This window comes from Musca autumnalis, unplaced genomic scaffold (assembly GCF_047663935.1).
Source record: "Musca autumnalis isolate F117 unplaced genomic scaffold, ASM4766393v1 scaffold_4, whole genome shotgun sequence".
In the NCBI taxonomy this organism is placed as follows: Eukaryota; Metazoa; Arthropoda; class Insecta; order Diptera; family Muscidae; genus Musca; species Musca autumnalis.
In genome coordinates, this window is record NW_027411977.1 from 68,884,800 (window position 1) to 68,906,874 (window position 22,075).

The 22,075-nt window shown below is 34.5% G+C and overlaps 1 long non-coding RNA gene across 1 annotated transcript; it reads left to right on the plus strand.

Moving 5' to 3' along the window:
• Positions 1 to 19,058: 19,058 nt before the first annotated feature.
• LOC141402147 (uncharacterized) lies at positions 19,059 to 19,997 on the plus strand. Its single transcript, XR_012412538.1, has 2 exons — positions 19,059 to 19,743; positions 19,807 to 19,997. It is a non-coding gene; the product is annotated as an uncharacterized lncRNA (long non-coding RNA).
• The last annotated feature ends 2,078 nt before the right edge of the window (positions 19,998 to 22,075 follow it).

Below are 22,075 nucleotides of genomic sequence, written 5' to 3' on the forward strand. Positions count from 1 at the left end.
GTACGAACAGTACTAAAATAAAAATAAATATTGATTAAAATTGATATTAGAGCAACAAAATTTTCTGTGTTCGCCATTTCTATATTATGTATTGTTTATTTGTGTTTTAAATCCTTTCCGCATACGAAGTAGCGGGCACTTTGCTAGTATACATATATTGAAAAATATACCATTTTTTCTACATTTTTAACTGTTTTATTATTAAGTTTTTATATAACTTTGTAGTTCTGGCTTGTTTAATAGACTTTCAATACCAACAAAAAATATTATGGTGATTGGATGTAACGTTATTAAAATAAATTCCATAGGGTAAGTGCACAAATAGTCGGCACTTTAAGGATTTTGTTATCTTCAGTCTTATGTCCTTCCGAGTCTAAATGTTCAATCAAATTAATTTAAGTTGTTATGATTCGTTATTTTGTGTAATTTTAGATTATATAATATTAGTGAAATACCGTTTTTTCACCAGTAGTCGGTACCATTTCCCACTTGTCGCCATGAGATGTTCCAATAGTCGGCATGTTATATTTAAATAAAGAAAAAATACATACTTTAAATTTTTATCTTGAATATTTGAAAGGACAATAGTTTATTCTTTCGTTATTTATACATTTTTAAACGCCGTACACATTAGAGCTTTTTTGCAGGGTTAACCTTCTTTATGAGGATTTGTTTGACATATAACCAATGGAATTGACAGTTGAAACCCAGTGGGTTTATTAAATCCGGATATATATAAACGTACTATTAGTTTATTATAACAAATCTATTGATTTTGCTTCAAAAAGTAAGTAAATTTAAAAATATTGTTTAAATAAATTAGTTGGTGCCAATAGTCGGCAACTATTATCCAGTTGTCGGCACTTCACAACGTATGTTTGAAGTACATGGCTCATTTAGCTTTAAAGCTTATTTAGCTTTAAATCGCTTAAAACTCATTTCTTATTGAAACTATTTTTATTGATTAGCCTTTAACGTATTTGTTTAACATTTTTGATCATTTTAGCTAAAAGTGATGGATTAAATCAATGTTTTTAACCCCATGCCGACTTCAGGCAAACTTTACAATTTGTTGTCCCAAAAGTCGGCATCTGCAAAAATTGCACAATTACAAATATTTTTTAAAAATTTCTTTTTTTAAGTGTTCTTTTAATTATTCTCTACGTATACATCAAAAATTTTGTTGAAAATTTCTTCGTTTTAATATAATTAAAGAGCTTATAAAGTTAATATCTCTACAATTTTTTTCTTAAGAAACATGCATTTTCGGCTGATAAAAACTTAAATGTCGATATAATAATTGGTCCTAGCTCAATGAAATTTTACACAAAGTTAGCTGACAATAGGTGTGTACGATAACTTTCCCAGCAATAATTACTCAGTCAGTTCCAGCAACATCTCTCAGTGAATTTTACTCTCTCAAGCAAGAAAAATTGGAGAAAGTTATCGAACAGCATTTTGCAAAAACTTGCAAGGAAGTCAGCTGTTTCCGAAAATGTATGAAATTAGTTTTTGTTTCTTATGATATTTTAAACCAAACGGAACAAAAACATAAATTTTAAAATTGCAGTTTACTTATTTAATGCTTTAATCCTATCCACGACGCTTTAGAATCTAAAAAATGTGCAATTGTGAAATTTTATTGGTCAAAAATAGGTGTGTACGATAACCCAATAATTTGTACAAATTCGTACAAATTTTTGCTGAATGCTGTTCGATAACAAAATTATCCAGCAAAAGAGAGCGAGTTTGGAGAGATTTTTGGAGAGTTTTGTGACTGAGAACTTGCAAATTTTTGCTGGGAAAAGGTGTGTACGATAACTTTCCCAGCAAAAATTACTCAGTCAGTTCCAGCAACCTCTCTCAGTGAATTTTACTCTCTCAAGCAAGAAAAATTGCAGAAAGTTATCGAACAACAATTTGTAAAAACTTGCAAGGAATCAACTGTTTTGAAAAAGAAGAAGAAGAAAAAAAGTTTTTGCATCAATTTGATGTTCTTGTTTTCCATGATTTTTTTATATTTTTCAGCTTTTGATGTTTAATTTTTTGATATTTCAATGTTTAATTTTGTTTTCGCCAAACAAGAATAAAAAATAAAACAAAACAAATGTTTTCAAATCAGCTGATCAGACTTGCTAATTTTTGCGGGACAAATTTTGCCAGCAAAAATTTGCAAGTTCTCAGTCACAAAACTCTCCACAAATCTCTCCAAACTCGCTCTCTTTTGCTGGATAATTTTGTTATCGAACAGCATTCAGCAATAATTTGTACGAATTTGTACAAATTATTGGGTTATCGTACACACCTAAAATTTGTCCCGCAAAAATTTGCAAGTGTGATCAGCTGATTTGAAAACATTTGTTTTGTTTTCTTTTTTATTCTTGTTTGGCGAAAACATAAATAAACATTAAAATATCAAAAAATTAAACAATAAAAGCTGAAAAATATAAAAAACAATCATGGAAAACAAGAACTTCAAATTGATGCAAAAACTTTTCTTCTTCTTCTTTTTCAAAACAGTTGATTCCTTGCAAGTTTTTACAAATTGTTGTTCGATAACTTTCTGCAATTTTTCTTGCTTGAGAGAGTAAAATTCACTGAGAGAGGTTGCTGGAATTGACTGAATAATTTTTGCTCGGAAAGTTTTCGTACACACCTAATGTTAACATAGCGAGTTGTTTACATTGAACAGGTGATTAAAAGCCAGCTGATCATACTTGCAAATTTTTGCCTGACAAATTTTCCCAGCAAAAATTTGCAAGTTCTCAGTCACCAAACTCTCCAAAAATCTCTCGAAACACGCTCTCTTTTGCTGGATAATTTTGTTATCGAACAGCATTCAGTAAAAATTTGTACGAATTTGTACAAATTTTTGGGTTATCGTACAGACCTAATTTTGTTTAAGCATTTTTATACCCTCCACCATAGTATGGAGGGTATATTAAGTTTGTCATTCTGTTTGTAACACATCGAACTAATCATTTGCGACCCTATAAAGTATATATATTCTTGATCAGGATAAAATTCTAAGACGATCTAGCCATGTCCGTCTGTCCGTCTGTTGTAATCACTCTAGCGTCCGCAATAATTGAGATAGAGTGCTGAAATTTTGCACCCGAGGGTCTTTTTTCCATAGGCAGGTCAAGTTCGAAGATGGGCTATATCGGTCCACTTTTTGGTATAGCCCCCATATAACGGTACCTCCGGATTTGAGGTATTTTGGCGTTCTTCGCCACATTTGCAGACCGAATTAGCTATAATTTGGCACTTAGGGTTCCTAGTGATCAACAAACTTATATCCCAAAGGATATGGGCATAGGTCCATGTTTTGGTATAGCTCCCATATAACGGTCCCTCCCGATTTTCGGTATTTTGAGAATTTTAGCCACAATTTGTAACCGAAATATCTGCAATTTGACATTTGAGGTTCTCAGTGGTCATGAAATATCTCCACTAAGCATCGTCAACATAGATCCATGTTTTGGTATAGCTCCCATATAACGGTACCACCCGATTTTCGGTATTTTGAGAATTTTAGCCACAATTTGTAACCGAAATATCTGCAATTTGACATTTGAGGTTCTCAGTGGTCATGAAATATCTCCACCAAACATCGTCAACATAGGTCCATGTTTTGGTATAGCCCCCATATAACGGTACCTCCCGATTTTCGGTATTTTGAGAATTTTAGCTAAAATTTTTAACCGAACTAGCTGTAATTTGCCATTTGAGGTTCTCAGTAGTCATGAAATATCTCCACCAAGCATCGTCAACATAGGTCCATGTTTTGGTATAGCTCCCATATAACGGTCCCTCCCGATTTTCGGTATTTTGAGAATTTTAGCCACAATTTGTAACCGAAATATCTGCAATTTGACATTTGAGGTTCTCAGTGGTCATGAAACATCTCCACCAAACATCGTCAACATAGGTCCATGTTTTGGTATAGCCCCCATACAACGGTATCTCCCGATTTTCGGTATTTTGAGAATTTTAGCTGCAATTTTTAACCGAACTAGCTGTAATGATCGGTATTTTGAGAATTTTAGCTACAATTTTGTCTATTCAAAAATAATCGTCAATATGAGTCCATGTTTTGGTATATCCCCCCATAGAACTGTACCTCCCGTTTTTCGGGAATTTTCAGTGGTCACGAAATTTCTTCACTAAAATTCGTCAACATGGGTCCATTTTTGAGGGTCTACATTGTTTTGATGAAACTACCCTCAATTTGACTCTTGATGTTCCCTGCAGCTATAAAACTTTTCCGCCAAAAAATTTAATGATAGGTTGACTCTTTGATATAGCCCCGTAGGTGGTACCTTTCACCTAGCTGAACACATTTTTTTAGATTAGATCAGATAACACTGTGCAACAAAATGGAGGTGAAAGCCTGGGGTACGGAAAATTCCTCTTGGGGAAGAAAGGCCTTGGTGAGTATATTATGAACCCCGAAGGACAGATCTGCCGTGAGTCGAACTTCCGCCTTATGGCGTGATGAAATTTTTGTTAGAGACCCTGTGGGCCATCAGGAATTAGCGTTATATCTTTGTTCACTGTTGCTTAAGTGCTCTACAAAAACAACAAACAAAGATATAATGCTAATTCATGATGGCTTACAGGGTCTCTTGCAAAAACTTCATCACGCCATAACGCGGAAGTCCGAATCACGGCGCATCTGTCCTTCGGGGTTTTTAATATACACACACCAAGGGCTTTCATTTTCAAAAGGAATTATCTCTGTCCCAACATTTTTGTTCACAGTGTAATTTAAGCAATAGCGGGAGGCAGTAGAAGTTTAACCATTATCGAAAAGTTGTCCCACCTAAAATTGTAAAAGGACCCTAATTATTCCATTTTAATTAAGACTATTTTATGGTGGAGGGTATAAAAAGTTCGGCCCGGCCGAACTTAACGACTTTTTACTTGTTAAGATTATTTTCGTATTTTGTTTTCTTCACTTTTACTTATTTGAGTTCAAATTCAAAAAGTGCCGACTACTGGGACATGCCGACGTTAGGAGCATTTACCCTATGTATGTATGTAGATTCATTTCCGATTACTTTACTTTTCCATCGTATACGCTACATATGTACATACTATTCAAATACCATGTACATACTCACCCCAAAACGTAAAACTACTTTAAAGCTTTTAGGTCAAACACGGTTGGCGAAATACCAAAAGCTCTTTACAAAAAAAGCAAACAATAGTAAATTGGAAACAATCTAAAGTTCGGATAATAAATTCCAAAAGAGCACGCAATCACCATGTTCACCATGAAGTTTGAGATAAAGAACGAAACAATGATCGGTTGATCGCTAACCTCGTTTGCAATCATCATCAGAATATACAGACAAACAAAATGAATGTTGATGTCAAGCTAAAACATTGAGGGATCCAAAAAAAAGGTATACAAGCACTATGACAGACCGACAGACCACTTGAGGAAAGTACATTTTGCATGGAACCAGCTACAAATGCAATAAAAGCAACATCAACCACAACCTCACAGAACCAACAACAACAAGAACGTGTTGTTTCAGTTTCATTATTCTGCTAGTAGTTAAATTCATATGGAACGCCTTGGGCGAACGAACGGCCTACGTCACATCGCCTACGTTTGTATACAGAAACCCAGCAAGGCTGCTAGCTGTGGCCTAAGATAACCTAAAGTGATATAACAAATACATAATAAACCAGCCAGACAGCCCAGCCAGTCATTCAAAAATCGCTTTAAAAGCTTTTCCTCCGATGACCAGCAGAGTGAGGCACGAAACGTACGAGTTAAGTCATGTTTTGGGCGAACCTACGAACGCCGCCGCCGAGCAGCCATGCAAAGCAACCAGAGCCGAGAGTTCGATCGATAGACCCGCATTTAGTCGTGTGTTGTTGTTGACGAGAGAAGGTTGTGTGCGGTGAGTGCTTCAACTTTGAAAGGTTCTTCATAACATTCGGTGCGGTGCGTTTAACCACTGAGATACGGTATTTATTATCATTGCTGTTGTTGTTGTGGTGGTGCTTCATATATTTATTATTGCGTTGCTGCTAAATAATGAGTGTGTATGCCAGTGTCTGTTGTTCTCCCAATTGAAAGATCAGCAAGCACACCAGAGCTCTACGTTGTATTTTATTGTTGGCTAAACGAAGTAAATTCAAAGTAAACACACACATTTCTACCTAAAGGCAGCCAGACAGACCTCGTTGCCCTTTCTTTACAAGGCCTTTGTGTTGATCCCGGGTAGTGAAGGTAGTTAAGAAACACCTGCAACTTAATGAAAGACATGGCGGCCAATTACCCAGCAAATTTCTGGGATGAATACAAGACGCGCAATATTTTAAGCCTAGACGATCGTGTGCAGGTCATACGACTCTATGATTCATACATCAACAAGCCCACATATCAAAGCATAGCCACAAAGTTTGATTGCAGTGCCAAACAAATTAAAAATATCATTTCCAATCGTGAGTCGATACTGCGACAATATGAAGAGGCCTGTCGTAATAAAAATGGCGTCATACCACGAACTGATGTCGTGCAAAAACGTCATGAAAAGATTGAATTTCTCGGCAAAGTTATATACGAATACATACAGCGGGCAATGTATCACGGCCAGCCGATTGATGATGATGCTGTGCGCCAAAAAGCTCTACAAATCAAAGAATGCATAGCAGTGGAAAATTTCCAACCCAATACGTCTTGGTTGGAAGATTTTAAAGCGACCTATGGCATACCCTCGTTCGATATGCCGACTTTGCGCAATAATGTTCAAATAACCGAAGTGAAACGACCTCATCTAAATGTTATCGATATGATCCAGTATGTTAGTCGTTTGGAGCAGGAACAGAGAATGGGTTCGAAAAAGCGTAAATTACCCACGATGTCTGGTAATCACAGTCCGGCGAATATGTTAGAACCCTCTATTGTTTATGAATCCGTTGTCGACGATGATGATGATAATGACGACATTCAAGAAGTACAAGTCATAAACGGTCAGGAGCAATATCAACTTGAAATACCAACAAAACATTCAAATCCACCAGCAAAGAGACCACGACCCTCAGTTGTCAGCAATACAGATCAAGCTTTTCCCGATATTGAATCGGTTGATGTTGCTTTGAAACACTTAAAAGCTCTTGAGGAGTATGCCATGTTGAATGATAATTTCCGTGCTATTGGTTTGTTGACACAACTGGAAGAAGTTTTCAAGAAACAGACAAAAAGTAAAACGTAATGTTTAGGTGCGGATGGAATTAATGTTAGTTATTTTACAATTAAAAGTTTAGATATTTTACTTACCTAAAGACATGTTAAGTTAGGAATAATGATTTTCTAATGTTTAGAATTTTAAACCACTAAGGGACAGAACTGAATGAAATCATTTGATGAAATTCTACACTTTTATACATTCATGTGAATACTTTTATTTTGCCTCAAACACAAGCATTCCAAATAATTTAAAATATTTATAGCTATATAAAAAATATAAGTTTATAAAAAATATAAGACCTTATATGTAAATATATCGCATTGTTTTAAGTGTGACCAAATCATATATTTTATTCAACATACATTCCTCTTATTTATGCGTTAAATTTTTTAAATATAAAAACATGTTAGTTCTTAAAATATACGTTTTTATACATACATACATACGATTTTTAATATATAAAATAAAAAATTATACATTTATTTTTTTTTTCTTTGCCCATAATAGTACGATTATATTTACAAAATCGAGCGGTTTTCAACTGGCAGTATAAATTTGATAATAAATCCTAGTCTAAAGTGGGGTGCACACGATCAGTTTTGACTGTCAGTTTTGCTCAAATAATCTGTTGCTTGCCAGTGTGGCCGTTCACTTTTGTTAGTCATCAGGCAACCACAAAATATTTTGTGGTTGCTGGACAGTTATCGATAATCCCGAAAAATCGACAGTCAAAACTGATCGTGTGTACCATGCTTAAACGTAAAGTACAGTACACATTGTCAGTTTTGAATGACGATTTTTTGCAATTATCGATAACTGTCCAACCGTCCAGCAACCACAAAATATTTTGTGGTTGCCTGATGACTGACAAAAATTAGCGGCCACACTGGCAAGGAACCGATTATTTGAGCAAAACTGACAGTCAATACTGATTTACACACACAAGTTGTTCCAGAACAAAAAAGTTTCTACAATTTTCACAAATGTTGTTTAGTATTTCCTTAAAAAAGCGTATACATTCTCCAAAACGTTGCAAAATTTTCACTGCACTTAAAGCGGGGTACACACGATCAGTTTTGACAGTCGATTTTTTGCAATTATCGATAACTGTCCAACCGTCCAGCAACCATAAAATATTTTGTGGTTGCCTGATGACTGACAAAAATTAGCGGCCACACTGGCAAGGAACCGATTATTTGAGCAAAATTGACAGTCAATACTGATCGTGTGTACCCCACTTTACACACACAAGTTGTTCCAGAACAAAAAAGTTTCTACAATTTTCACAAATGTTGTTTAGTATTTCCTTAAAAAAGTGTATACATTCTCCAAAACGTTGCAAAATTTTCACTGCACTTAAGCGGGGTACACACGATCAGTTTTGACTGTAGATTTTTCGGAATAATCGATTACTGTCCAACCGTCCAGCAACCATAAAATATTTTGTGGTTGCCTGATGACTGACAAACATTAGCGGCCACACTGGCGAGGAACCGATTATTTGAGCAAAACTGACTGTCAATACTGATCGTGTGTACCCCACTTTACACACACAAGTTGTTCCAGAACAAAAAAGTTTCTACATTTTTCACAAATGTTGTTTAGTATTTCCTTAAAAAGCGCATACATTCCCCATAACGTTGCAAAATTTTCACTGCACTTAAAGCGGGGTACACACGATCAGTTTTGACTGTCGATTTTTCGGAATTATCGATAACTGTCCAACCGTCCAGCAACCACAAAATATTTTGTGGTTGCTTGATGACTGACAAAAGTGAACGGCCACACTGGCAAGCAACCGATTATTTGAGCAAAACTGATCGTGTGTACCCCGCTTTAAAGCTAGGTACACATTGCCATTTTTGAATGACAGCTTTGATCGAATAATCGGTTGCTTGCCAATGTGGCCGTTCATTTTTGCCATTCATCATGCAACCACAGAAAGATATGTGGTTGTTGGACAGTCAGCTGTTGGTTGTTTGTGAGTTTGATAGTGTGAACCAAAAAGCGTCATTCAAGGAAAAAATTTGCAATGTAAAAATTATACATTTCGGGATTTGCTATTGGAAATATCCAAGGCATACCCCCATTATTATAAGCCTTCTTTTGGTATAGTTTGGATTTATCGAACAGATTTATAGCGTTCCGGTTAACTTAATGTTGAAAGTGATGAGTGAATTTCAAGGAGGAGCTTCTTGGCATTAACTTTCAATTTTTAATGTCTCCAAATTAGTTTATTTTGCGTTTTCAAATCCGTCAGATAGTAAAAAGAACACATATAATAATGGACCATAAGGTAAATGCATGAATTACAACAACTAACAAATTTACATAAACAACTGGTCTGTTCCAGTACTGCAAGAATCTACTAATTTTTACTATTTTTTCCGATAACATAAAGGAAAAAATGTTATCGTAGTAAAAAGTAGTAGCTTCTTGCAGGTTCTGGAACAGAGCAAACATTGTTGTTATTGAAAATTAAGCTTTGTTCCCGTACTTTTTAATAGTAAAACTCGTAAAAGAGAGAAATAGAGAAAAATTGTTCTCACACACAAGTTTTTTCAAAAAGTTCGGGAACGCAAGAATGGAAATAACGCCAAAAAAGCTGGAACAAATGTCAAAGTCTGCGTACCAGCCAATCAGCATCCATGTTACTATTTTTTACACGCTCAAATTTGTCGAGTAAAAAGTTTTTAAAGAGAGCGTTGTTCAGCGCCATTTTTGTTTAAAGAGAAGTGAACATTTTACAACTTTTTTGTGTACGGGAACGGGTTTTCGGGTAAAATGTGTAAAAGCCGTAAAAATTGTAAAAACTTTTTAGTTCTGGAACAAAGCTTTAATTGTCAAAGATAAATATTGAATAATAGGGTCGTTCCAAAAATTTGTTCAGGAAAAACATAAATACATTTTGAAAATCATCGAAAATAGAACAAATTTGAATCAAAATGTAAATATAAAGCACACAAAACTGTCGTAGTTCATTGTTATTACACGTTTCCGGTGAAAAGAAGAATTTTATGGTAGCAAATTTCGAAGTTTCAAATTTCATGAGTAGACCCTATTACATTTTGAAAACTAAATTTACAAAAAAAGTAAGAATACAGCTGATTGTCACTTCTACCTTGTATAAATATGCCTTGGAAATATTTATACAAGCGGTCATAACAAAAGAAAATTGACGAAACAGTGAATGGGATAACAATGAAAAAAAACAAATGGAATGTGGAAGAAAAAAACCAATTTGTGTATTCTGCTGATGGAAAAAATGTGCACAAAACCTTCCTGTGTCTAAATTGAATGTTATATTCAAATAAATGTGCTGTTTTAATAAATAAATACTTGTAGTTTTCCATATTTATTATACGTCTATTTTTTCATGTGAATGGGAAGTCATGGGTCGCTGAAACAATCGATATTTGCGTAACCTCGTCAGTCAAAACTGACAATGTGTACAGAACTCAAGCGGGGTACATTGTAGAGCTGGCAAACCATCGATATTCCCAACATTAAGGCCGCGGCACATACGGTCCGTTGAGCGTCGCGTTACAACAACCACATGAAAACTTCAAGAACAAACTTGGCATCACTTACACATTTTATATGTGGTTGTTGTTTTCAACGCGCAACGTGTCACAAAACGGACCGTATGTGCCGGGGCCATTAGATATTTTCGATAAAATGTTTTAAAATATCGATTGCTATCGATATTATCGTTAAGTTGTCATCGCCATTAATTTGGAGATGAAAATAGCGGAAATGTCTATGATTTTCTTGAAATTTTGCAAAAGTAGTTCACGGAAATGTAAAGGAGAATAAACAGCTACTTTTATTTTATAAAAAATTTAAAAAAATACATATTATTTTACCGTAAAATGTGTACGTGTGACTATGGACTTACTTTCTTACACACACATAACCGAAAAGCAGCGAAATTTGTATTTATTTCAATGGATTTCAGGTTAGCGGTTTATCGATAGTGTCATCGGTTTTTTTGCCAGCTCTAGTACATTGTCAGTTTTGAATGTCGATATTTCGCAATTATCGATAACTGTCAAACCGTCCAGCAACCACAAAATATTTTGTGGTTGCATGATTAAAGACAAAAATGAACGGCCACACTATCAAGCAACAACAAAGCTGTCATTCAAAACTGACAATGTGTACCCAGCTTATCTCATTTTTTGAATTACCGACAAATGTCGGTAAAATTAAGACCGTGTTTAGACATTCAAACTGGAAAGAAAATTTTTCGCTTCAGTTTCTTTTAAAATTTCCTTGTTGTTTAGACACGGAAATCATGTTTGTGTCAATTTGATAATTTTTCTTATTCCTCTTCACACTAATTTTCTCATTGCGCCGTTCAAAAACAAATCCAAGGAAAAATTGTAATGAAAAGTAAAAATGGACGTGTGTGATAAACAATTAATTATTACAAGAACTCTTAAATTGCATTTTAATTTTGTTATTTCCACATATTTCGAATTGTTTTTGCTTAAAAAAATAGTTTTTCCTCCAAATGGTTTTTTTCAATTGCCTCCGCTGTTGTTTGTTCCTCGACAGAGAAAATAAAATGAAAGAAAATGCAAAAACAAATCTGCAGCCAACTTCAGGTTGTATACGAAGAAAAACGAACAAAACAGAATTTGCCAGTACAGAGGTGTGTGTACCCCCTCTTATTCCTCTCTACTCCCTCGTCCATAAACTCAATTTTCTTTCTTATCAACTTTCCCTGTATAAACAGGGTAAGTTAGCGGCCAATGTTGTCAACTTTTATTTGAACTTTTCATTCATAACTTTTCGTTTTAATGTTACCGATTTTTGTCGGTAAATCGAAAAATGAGTTAGAGAATCGCACTATAGGCAACCACAAAATATTTTGTGGTTGCTGGACAGTTTGACATTTATCGATATTTCAGGAAAATCGACCATGGTAGAACAAATATAAGGTAAAGTAAATACTACAACAAATACAACTCAACAACAACCACATTGAAATTTGTTTTTGTTTGTAAACCTTAGTGTCAACCCAGCAAAATGTTCGATGCCAAAGATGCTATTCGAGAATGGGTGCAAGTGAAATGGAATGTCATTTTTTCAGCATCTTCACTCATTCTTTTACAAGAGCGTGACCCCAAAAAGATGCAATTCATTTTCAGATCCTAAGCATGCCATCTTTACTAACTCGATGGAATGGCATCTTCAACAATTCTTTGGCATGGCATCTATACCAATCCTTTGGCATGCCATCTTAACCAATTCCCAAGAATAGCATTTTCACTAATCTTTGGCATGTCATTTTCACCAACCCTTTGGCATGTAATTTTCACGTCTTGTTCGGAAAATGGAAAATGCTGTATTGAAAAATGATTTTCATTTTTTTATTTTATTAATTCAAAGGAATTAATGAAATAACTATAATTTATTTGTCATAATAAAGTTTACATCTATAATTGCAGTTTGTTCTCGTTGTTGTAACAGTAGTTAATATGTTTGTATTCTCATTTTTCTGCTTAATCTGACTCTGGGTCTATCAGTCGTAAGAATGTGGCTATTTCGCTATTTATATTTTTTGTAACCACAAAGTTGCAAACTTAAGTTTCTTAGCAGGATTGGTAGGGCAATTTAAAAGGAGCAGTGTGTCGTGGGGGCCTGTGCTGTATGATGGGCAGATGTTTTCCACGGTGTCATCAGTACTTGCCCTATAGGAATTTTGACGGCTGCAACATCCCGAGCGTATTGACCTAAAACTACTCTGGTTTGTCCTGACAGCTGGCGCTTCTCAGCTGCGATAGATGGTGGATGTTCTCCAAGGACATCATTCACACGATAACTGTTTACTGCATCCGTGTAAATGCTACTTAAACCTGGTTGAAAGGCTTGTTGATCTAGAGGTTCTCTCTTGTAACGTTAGACTTCTCTTTCTAGATTATGAGCAAGGCTTGCTCTGAGTGAGTCCTCTGCTAAGATGGAGATGGCCTTCAGCGCAGTTGTTGTGCTGCTTACGGATCCTATGCTATTGATCGGCAACTGGAAAGTTATTTCTGATGCTGGAAGAACTATAGCCACAAGGGTCCTTGCTACGGGCGACAAAAGCGACATCGGTTTGTAAGATTCACCTTTGCTGGCATCCTTTTCGGGCTGCAGTAGCTGGCCTATTTTCCAGACTTCGGGAACGATGTGTTTGGCAAGCGATAGGTTGTAAATTTAAGTGAGAAACTTGACTTCCGGTCGTCCCAGCTGTTGCAGTCTAAACACCGCCGCTACACGCAATATTGTTTACATCCTCCGCAACAGGTTTTGATACGTCTTACAAAAGGATTTTACTTCCCATCAGTGCAGTGCAGATTTCGACATTGCACTATAGGTAATTTGGCATGTTTTTTAGGCAAAAATTAATAGCGGTGGATATGTGGGCTTTTTATACATTTTTAATGCTTTAAATGCAAAAGTAAGAAAAAACAAAGAACTACACCGTAAAATTCGGATATAGCGAACATCGGTTATAAGAAACCACGTTTATAGCGAACAAAGTTTTGTGTTTCCAGGGAATTTTTTTTAACATTTGTACACACATTCAACATCTTAAGACGACCACGATTATAACAAACAAAAATTTTTACCCCGCGAGTAGAATTTTTACAATTTGTTAGGATTTTCAGACCCGCATTTAAACACAAGCGCGTAGCGACGAATTTAAGCACTGTTTCAAATATTTTAGCATAATACCCCGTTTATATATAACCGGATTTAACAAACCGACTGGGTTTTAAATGTCAATTCCATTACTTATATTTCAAACAAATCCTCATAAAGAAGGTTAACCCTGCAAAAAGCTCTAATATAAACAGCATATAAGATATTTAAATGTATGCTTTAATAATAATTTTACAGACGAACACATATATAACGAACGCCGGATATAAGAACAAATTTTCTTTATCCTACCCCCTATTCTCATTTCACCTATTTTATTCGTTCCAACCCAATGAACGCGGTTAAAACAAAAGAAAAACGGATAAGCTGAAAACAGATACAACGTTTGATTAAAGTTTTGCGTTGGGCGTCGAGACGATACCAAAGTCCAGCGTTTATCTGTTTGTCGGCATATATTTCAAATGAATTTGAATTTTTCGGCATCATGCCCAACAGTGTAAAAACGGACAAAACGATACAAAACTTTACTCAAACGTTGTATCTGTTTTCAGCTTTACAATGAACTAAAGTACTGATTCGCCAAAAAATTTTTATAAACATTGATATGTTTAAAATACTGATTCGTAAAAAGATCTTTATAAATATTATTTTTTTAAAGGACCAAATAAATCACGCTATCATGATTCCTAGTTAATACATATTACGGCTATAATTAACAAAAATGTTGACCACAACACGTCTGTACATTTTTAGAACACATGGTGAATATTTCTTTACAGAAAATGTTTTCTTAGTTCAAATCGGATGATTTTTTATGTTTAATATTTTCTTCACCATTCAAAACCCTTTGCTTAAGATATTCCCGGTGGCAGAATTTCGGTGAAAGTTGGACAATTTTGTAAAAGTCTATAATATAAAACTATAATTTTGTAAAAAAATAATTCTTAGGTTGTATCCTATATGACGATTTCTTCTGCTGTAACAAACACTTTGAAGAAAATTATTTCTTAAAACAGAAAGTACACACCGCCACCATTTCACTGAATATCATATCTTTGTATTTGATTATTAAAAAACTCTTACAAATTGCGTTTAAATTCTGCTCTGAATTTTAATCTTTTTTAACATTTTTTATTTTGTCTTCGAAATTTTGATTTCAACTTCGAATTATATCGCGAGTTTTTAATATTTTTGAAAACAAATTGCACATCCATAGAATTTGACATGTTCTTTCTTCGAATCAAATTAGAAAACTCGCGTTATTAAAAGTTCAATAATAGACTTTTTGCCTAAAAACCTGTCCAAATTATCTATAGTGCATTGACTCCAACTGCAGATTAGTATTTCGTGAATTTTATTTTACAACGTTTGGGAAATGTTTGTTGTTTTGTAGGGATCTACAAATCGACTTGTTGAGCGGGGTTCTATAGTGCAGGCAAGGAAACTTATATAATTGGTCTGTTCCTTTACTTTTAAAAATGGTAATTGTGGCAAAAATGGTAAAAGTGGTAAAAGTGGTGATCTGCTCTCATATAAATGGTATGATTTTAAAAGTAAGAAAACACTTTGCGGGTAAAAACTGGTAACCTCAGGCACGTAAAGGAACACGACTAATACCAACGAGTGCAGTCCGACTCTACTTTTTAGCTCAGTGATTGGGACTTCTGTTTGGTTTACATTCGGCGTCTTTTCGTGATTTCGAAGGCGTTTCGTGATTTCGCGCGGAATCATGCAAAATTTATCATGATTTCGCATACAAAAATTAAATCATCTTATTTCGTGATTTCAGCGAAATCAACATCGAAATCACAGTAAACATGATATACAACCCTGGTTTTGCCTAAAAAAGTACCAAAAGTTGCAACACTTTTCACGTATCACAATAAACAAGGTAGATGGTCAATTGCTGCAACAAAAAAAATTTTGTATCAAAATTTGTAAACAATGTGAAAGAAATATTAAATTACTTTGTTACAATGCTATTTTTCATTGTGTTCCCGTACTTTTTAATGGTAATGTTAAAAAAGAGCGAATTGTAAAAAATTGCTTCCCCATACAAATTTCTTAAAAAATACGGGAACGAAAAAATGACGGAAATTGCAAAAACTGCAGCAGAAATGTCAAAATCAACGTATCAGCTATCGTAAATAGATACTAATTAACATGCAGCTAGTTTATACTAGGCCAAAATTGTATTGCCAAAAACAGGAGAATAGGGTTTTATTCGGCGCTATTTTTGTTCAAAGAGAAGTGCAAATCTTGCTAGATTTCGGAGTACGGGAACACATTTTTAGCACTAAACGGGAAAACTGCTGCAAATATTAATATTTTGCAAGTTCTGAACACAAATTTTATCTATCAAAATTTATTATTATTATGTCTCAACGATAAAATCATTTTGTATTTTTTCATTTGTTAATACTATACACAATTTATACGATATATAGATAATTGTACGATAATTTTCGAAATAAAGTTGCAAAGTTCTATATTGTCGTATATTTTGATGACTAATTCAATTTACAACAACTTGTTTTGAAAATTCATATTCGATCAGCTGCGCATATGCATCTACCTTGATTATTGTGATATGTTCGAAATCAACAAAAAAATAAGTGTAAACACCGGGGTGTATTTCAGGATTTCGTGAAATCCAGTGGATTTTGGAGCGCAAGTATAAACTTGGCATTCCTTGCATAATAAATCTTACATTGCTTTAAACGTACATATTTAGATATATAAAAGAATATACCCAGCAAAATTTGACGGAAGGGGTTCTTTGCGATGACGTGATTTCATGTCATCTTTTACATTGGTTCAAAGGAAGTCGTGAAAGATCCGATCTTTTCATTAGGATTTGAACCAATGCCAAGGAAGTCGTGAAAGATCCGATCTTTTCATCAGCATTTGTACCCATTCCATCGATCCAATAGAGATGATGTTTGTGTTTTTATTTACCCTGCGTTTACAAATGACAGGACAGTTAAGTTCATGTATTGATTGTCAAAAACCCAAAGCTTGCCTGTGTGACGTAGGCGTCCAGACAACTGCAAAAACAATTGTAAAATTATGAATGAAAATCATTGATTTCTTTTCTTTTTCCTTTCACTTATTTTGTTTTTGTACATATTTTTTTGTTTTCGACACATTTGAATTATCATCTCACTTCTTTTTCACAAAAATGTCAAAAATTTGTTAACCCGACTGTCTTTGAAAAAATGATGGACAGCTGGGAGACAAACGACAAATATATGTATGTGTTAGTAAATCAGAGTTGTATTTGAAGACAAACTGTCTGGTGTAAACGCCTAGTTACACACCTGTTTATTTTCATTTTGGTATGTTCCAGTACTGCAAAAATCTACTAATTCTTACTATTTTTTTCGATAACATAAAGGAAAAATTGTTATCGTAGTAAAAATAAGTAGATTCTTGCAGTTTCTGAAACAGACCAAAGTTGTTAGAACTGTCGTCGTGATGTTGTCTTACATTTCCTGCATATCAAACAACTAAAATTTCTAAACAATTGGTATTATATGAAGTCCCAACCATCGAGCTAAAAATAGAATCGGACTGCACACATTGCTATTTTAAAAGTTCCCTTGTCTGTTCTAAATCTGACATAGAACGAAATAAATCAAATCTCGCTTCTTGGAATTTGAAAAAAAAAGTCCGAAACGAAAAGGAACAAGAATCTGAAAATAAAGAGGAAACTACTTTTGTAAAGAAACAATTAAAAATAAATTAATTAAGCATAAATTGTATTTTCCATAAAAAGTCTCTCCTCCCCGTTCGTTACATTTTGTTCTTAGAGATCCCTAAAGCAAGCCGGGTTGTAGATCCCTACATATTTCCGTCACTAAACAAAAGAGTATATATTACCAAAATATTGTTATAAAATAACAAAATTATAAAATAAAAGTAATTTACGAAATAAAAATACTTAAAGGAGTGCATTTGGAGTCCATGTTGAAATCTGAACTGATGATGGGAAGATAATTGAAAAAAACCTTTTGTAAGATGAAAGAATATCAGTTGCGGAGAACGGAGGAAGTAATCTTTTGCGTTGCAGCGGTGGTGATTACATTGCAATTTTGGATGTAAACTTTTGAAAAACTAAACTGATAAATTAATTGTAGCTATTTCATGAATTCGTTTGAATTAATAAAGAGTTTTGTTTTTCATGAAAACCATATTTCAATACAGCATTTCCATTTTCCAAACAAGACATGAAAATGTCATGCCAAGGGGTTGGTGAAAATGACATGCCAAAGCATTGGTTAAAATGACATGTCAAAGCATGGGTGAAAATGACATGCCAAAGCATTGGTGGAAATGACATGTCAACGCATTGGTTAAAATGACATGCTTAGGATCCAGAAAAGAACGTCATCTTTTGGGGTCCACGCTCATATAAAATTCATCGATGAAGATGCTAAAAAGATGACATGCTAGATCACTTGCACCCATGATTGAATGTCATCTTTGGCATCGAACATTTTGCTGGGTACATGTGTAAAAATAAAAACACAAAATTCATCTCTATTGTATCGATGGAATGGGTTCAAATGCTAACCCTGCGTTTACAAATGACAGGACAGTTGACTTCATGTATTGATTGTCAAAACCCCAAAACTTGCCTGTGTGACGTAGGCGTCCAGACAATTGCAAAAACAGTTGTAAAATTATGAATGAAAATCATCGATTTCTTTTTGTTTTCCGTTCAAATATTTCGTTTTTGTTCATGTTCATTTGTTTTCAACACATTTCAATTATTATTTCACTTATTTTTACAAAAATGTCACAAATTTGCCTTCCCTACTGTCTGTGAAGAAATTATGGACAACTGGGAGACAAACGACAAATGTATGTAGCTCTGTTCCAGAACTAAAAAGTTTTTACAATTTTTACCACTTTTACACATTTTGCGTTCCCGTACACAAAATTTATATGAAAATCGTTTACGACTTTTACAACTTTTACGACTTTTACCACTTTATAAAGTACGGGAACAGGCCATGTATGTGTTAGTAAATCAGAGTTGTATTTGAAGACAAACTGTCTGGTGTAAACGCCTAGTAAGGAAAATATCGAATCTATCACGACCCAGCAAAATTAAATGGAAGTGATTCCATGTGAAATCATGATTTCACTGGTTCTTTGGCATGAGTGCGAAAGGAGTCGTGAAAGATCCCATCTTTTTCATCGAATTTTCATGAGTGCAATTGAAGTCGTGAAAGGTCCGATCTTTTTCATCGAATTTTCATGAGTGCAATCGAAGTCAAAAAAGATCCGATCTTTTTCATCGAATTTTCATGAGTGCAATTGAAGTCGTGAAAGATCCGATCTTTGTCACAATATTATCATGAGTTCAAATAAATTGATAAGTAACCGCACAATAAATTATCAAATACTCATATACCCGAATAATTGTGTACTTGCAAAAGTAATTGTTAAAATGAAAATAAAAGTCAGATGAAAGTGGTCGATAGTGGCAAAATTTATATATTTTAATTAAAAATACAATGTAAATTGATATAAAACAAAAGAAAAATATATTTTGTGTTTGGAAACCTGTTTCGTTTTGTGGATATTAAAAAGAAGTATGAAAAAGACCCGGTCTATAAACCACGAGCTTCCCCAGCCGACCAACACCGATATAGTAAAACATATCGAGCTGCAATTATTGGGTTGGTTGGGCCATGTTAACAGGATGGATAAAGATGCCACCGGCATATGAATACGAGCCATTTGACGTTATGCGACCCGAGGGAACAAAACTCCAATGGAAAGATCACGATATCACAAGCATGGCATGCAAAGTGAGAGAAGCAAAGTAGGAGATCGGTAAAATAAGTATAAAAGAGACCATAACGTGGTAACTATTACAGGATAAGCTTTTTCTTTTGAAATAAAATAACAGAATTCAAATTTATACTAGATTTCCCAAACGATGAGCTTGGTTCAGAGATTGACACATAATTTATCGAATATTGGAAAAACGGAACCCCCAAGTTGAAAGAAGTATCTTGCAGCCATCGGAAGAGATAAATATGATATTGCAGATTAATATAATATATAATTTTGAAAATTACATACAAAATAAAGAAAAATAACATCTGGCGATACAAATCATCTGCGCATTGTATTCTTATTAATTCAACAAATTACATAATTGTATTGCGAATTTTATTTCTGATTGGCAAAAATCCGGATCCAAAGCATTGGTGCAAGAAGCCATGACGATGAACTGGTGCAAGAAGCCATGACAATGAACTGGTGCAAGAAGCCATGACAATGAACCGGTGCAAGATGCTATGACAATGAACTGGTGCAAGATGCCGTGACAATGAACTGGTGCAAAATGCCATTACAATGAACTGGTGCAAAATGTCATGACAATGAACTGGTGCAAAATGCCGTGACAATGAACTGGTGCAAAATGTCATGACAATGAACTGGTGCAAAATGCCATGACAATGAACAGGTGAAATCAGGTGTCACTCCCTTGTAAATTTCATCGGTGATTCACCTAAATTTGCACCTATGACAAGTCACTTGCACCTATGATTCAACTCATGATCTGTCATCGAACATTTTGCTGGGGACTTCCTTTGAATTGGTTGAAATGCTGATGAAACGATCGGATCTTTCACGACTTCCTTCGAATGGGTTCAAATGCTGATGAAAAGATCTTTCACGACTTCATTTGAACCAATGCAAAAGATCCAGTGAAATCATGGCATCTCATGGAACCACTTCCATAAAATTTTGCTAGGAATGTACATGTAAACAAAAAAATTATTGGAATTTAAAAAACTAATAAGTTTTCACATTTGATTGAATATTTTGATAAACATGAATGAAAACTCGTTAAGCGCCACATACACTATCAAATTTTGATGTCAACATTTGTAGTAGTATGTGTAAATTTTTAAAAATTTGAGAATGTGTGTGTGAGTTTTAAAATTGAAGAAAATCAAAATAGTTTTGATTTTCAAAATGAAACCCAATCAATCCGATGAATATGGTTTATTTTGAAAATTTCCAAAAAGCAATTTTGAAAAACAGAACATTGTGTTTGTGAAGAAATAAAAAAAATTTAAGTTCATTCATTTTTTGGGGGAAATTTGAAGTTTTCCGTTGCAGATTGAAGACTGATTGAATGCTTTGCCATACACTTATGCCATCTATATATATAAAAGAGCTTAGTGAGTGAGTGACTGAGTTACTGAGTGAGTGACTGACATATCATCGCCCAGACGAAACCGCTGAAGCTAGAAAGCTGAAATTTTGACTGTAGGTTGCTGTCGGTGTGTAGGGGTGAGATAAGGCTGGGTTTTTGGAAATTCGACCTAGAAGGGTACGAAAAGTACTAAAAGGTACTAAATATGGTACCCTTTGTATTAGGCAAACGGGAAGAGCTAGAATTCTGAAATTTGGAATGAGGGTAACTGATGGAGAGTTAGAAAGATGTACCAAAGGGTTTTTGGAAAGTCGGCCTATAAGTGTACGAAAAGTTACTAAATTTGGTACCAATTGCATATTTTGAGCAGATATAGCTACAATCTTCATATTTGGTGTGGGAATCAAGGTTGGGAAGTGGAGTTGATATAAGGAAATGATTTTGGAAGTTCGTACTTATGTGTACGAGAAGTACTAAATGGTACTAAATTTGGTACATTTTCGATTTGGGTGAACGGATAGAGCTGAAAACCTGAAATTTGGAATTTAGATTACCGTAGAAGTGTCGATTGAGATATGGGGGTAGTTTTGGAAATTCATACTTATGTGTACGAAGAGTACTAAATGGTACTAAATTTGGTACAATTTGGATTTAGATAGACATGGAAACCTAAAATTTGGAATTAAGATTACTGATGGAGTGAAGGATTGAGGTAGTTTTGGTAATTCGTACTTATGAGTACGGAAAGTACTAAATGGTACTAAATTTGGTACAATTTAAATTTAGTTGAACGGATGGAGCTGCAATCCTGAAATTTTGATTTAAGATTACTATTGGGGTGTAGGATTGAGCAAGTTTTGGAAATTCATACTTGTGGGAACGGAAAGTACTAAATGTACTAAATTTGGTACAATTTATATTTGGGTGAACGGATAGAGTTGGAATCCTGAAATTTCGAATTAAGGCTACTGATGGAGTGTAGGATTAAGATAGTTTTGGAAATTTATACTTATGGGTACGGAAA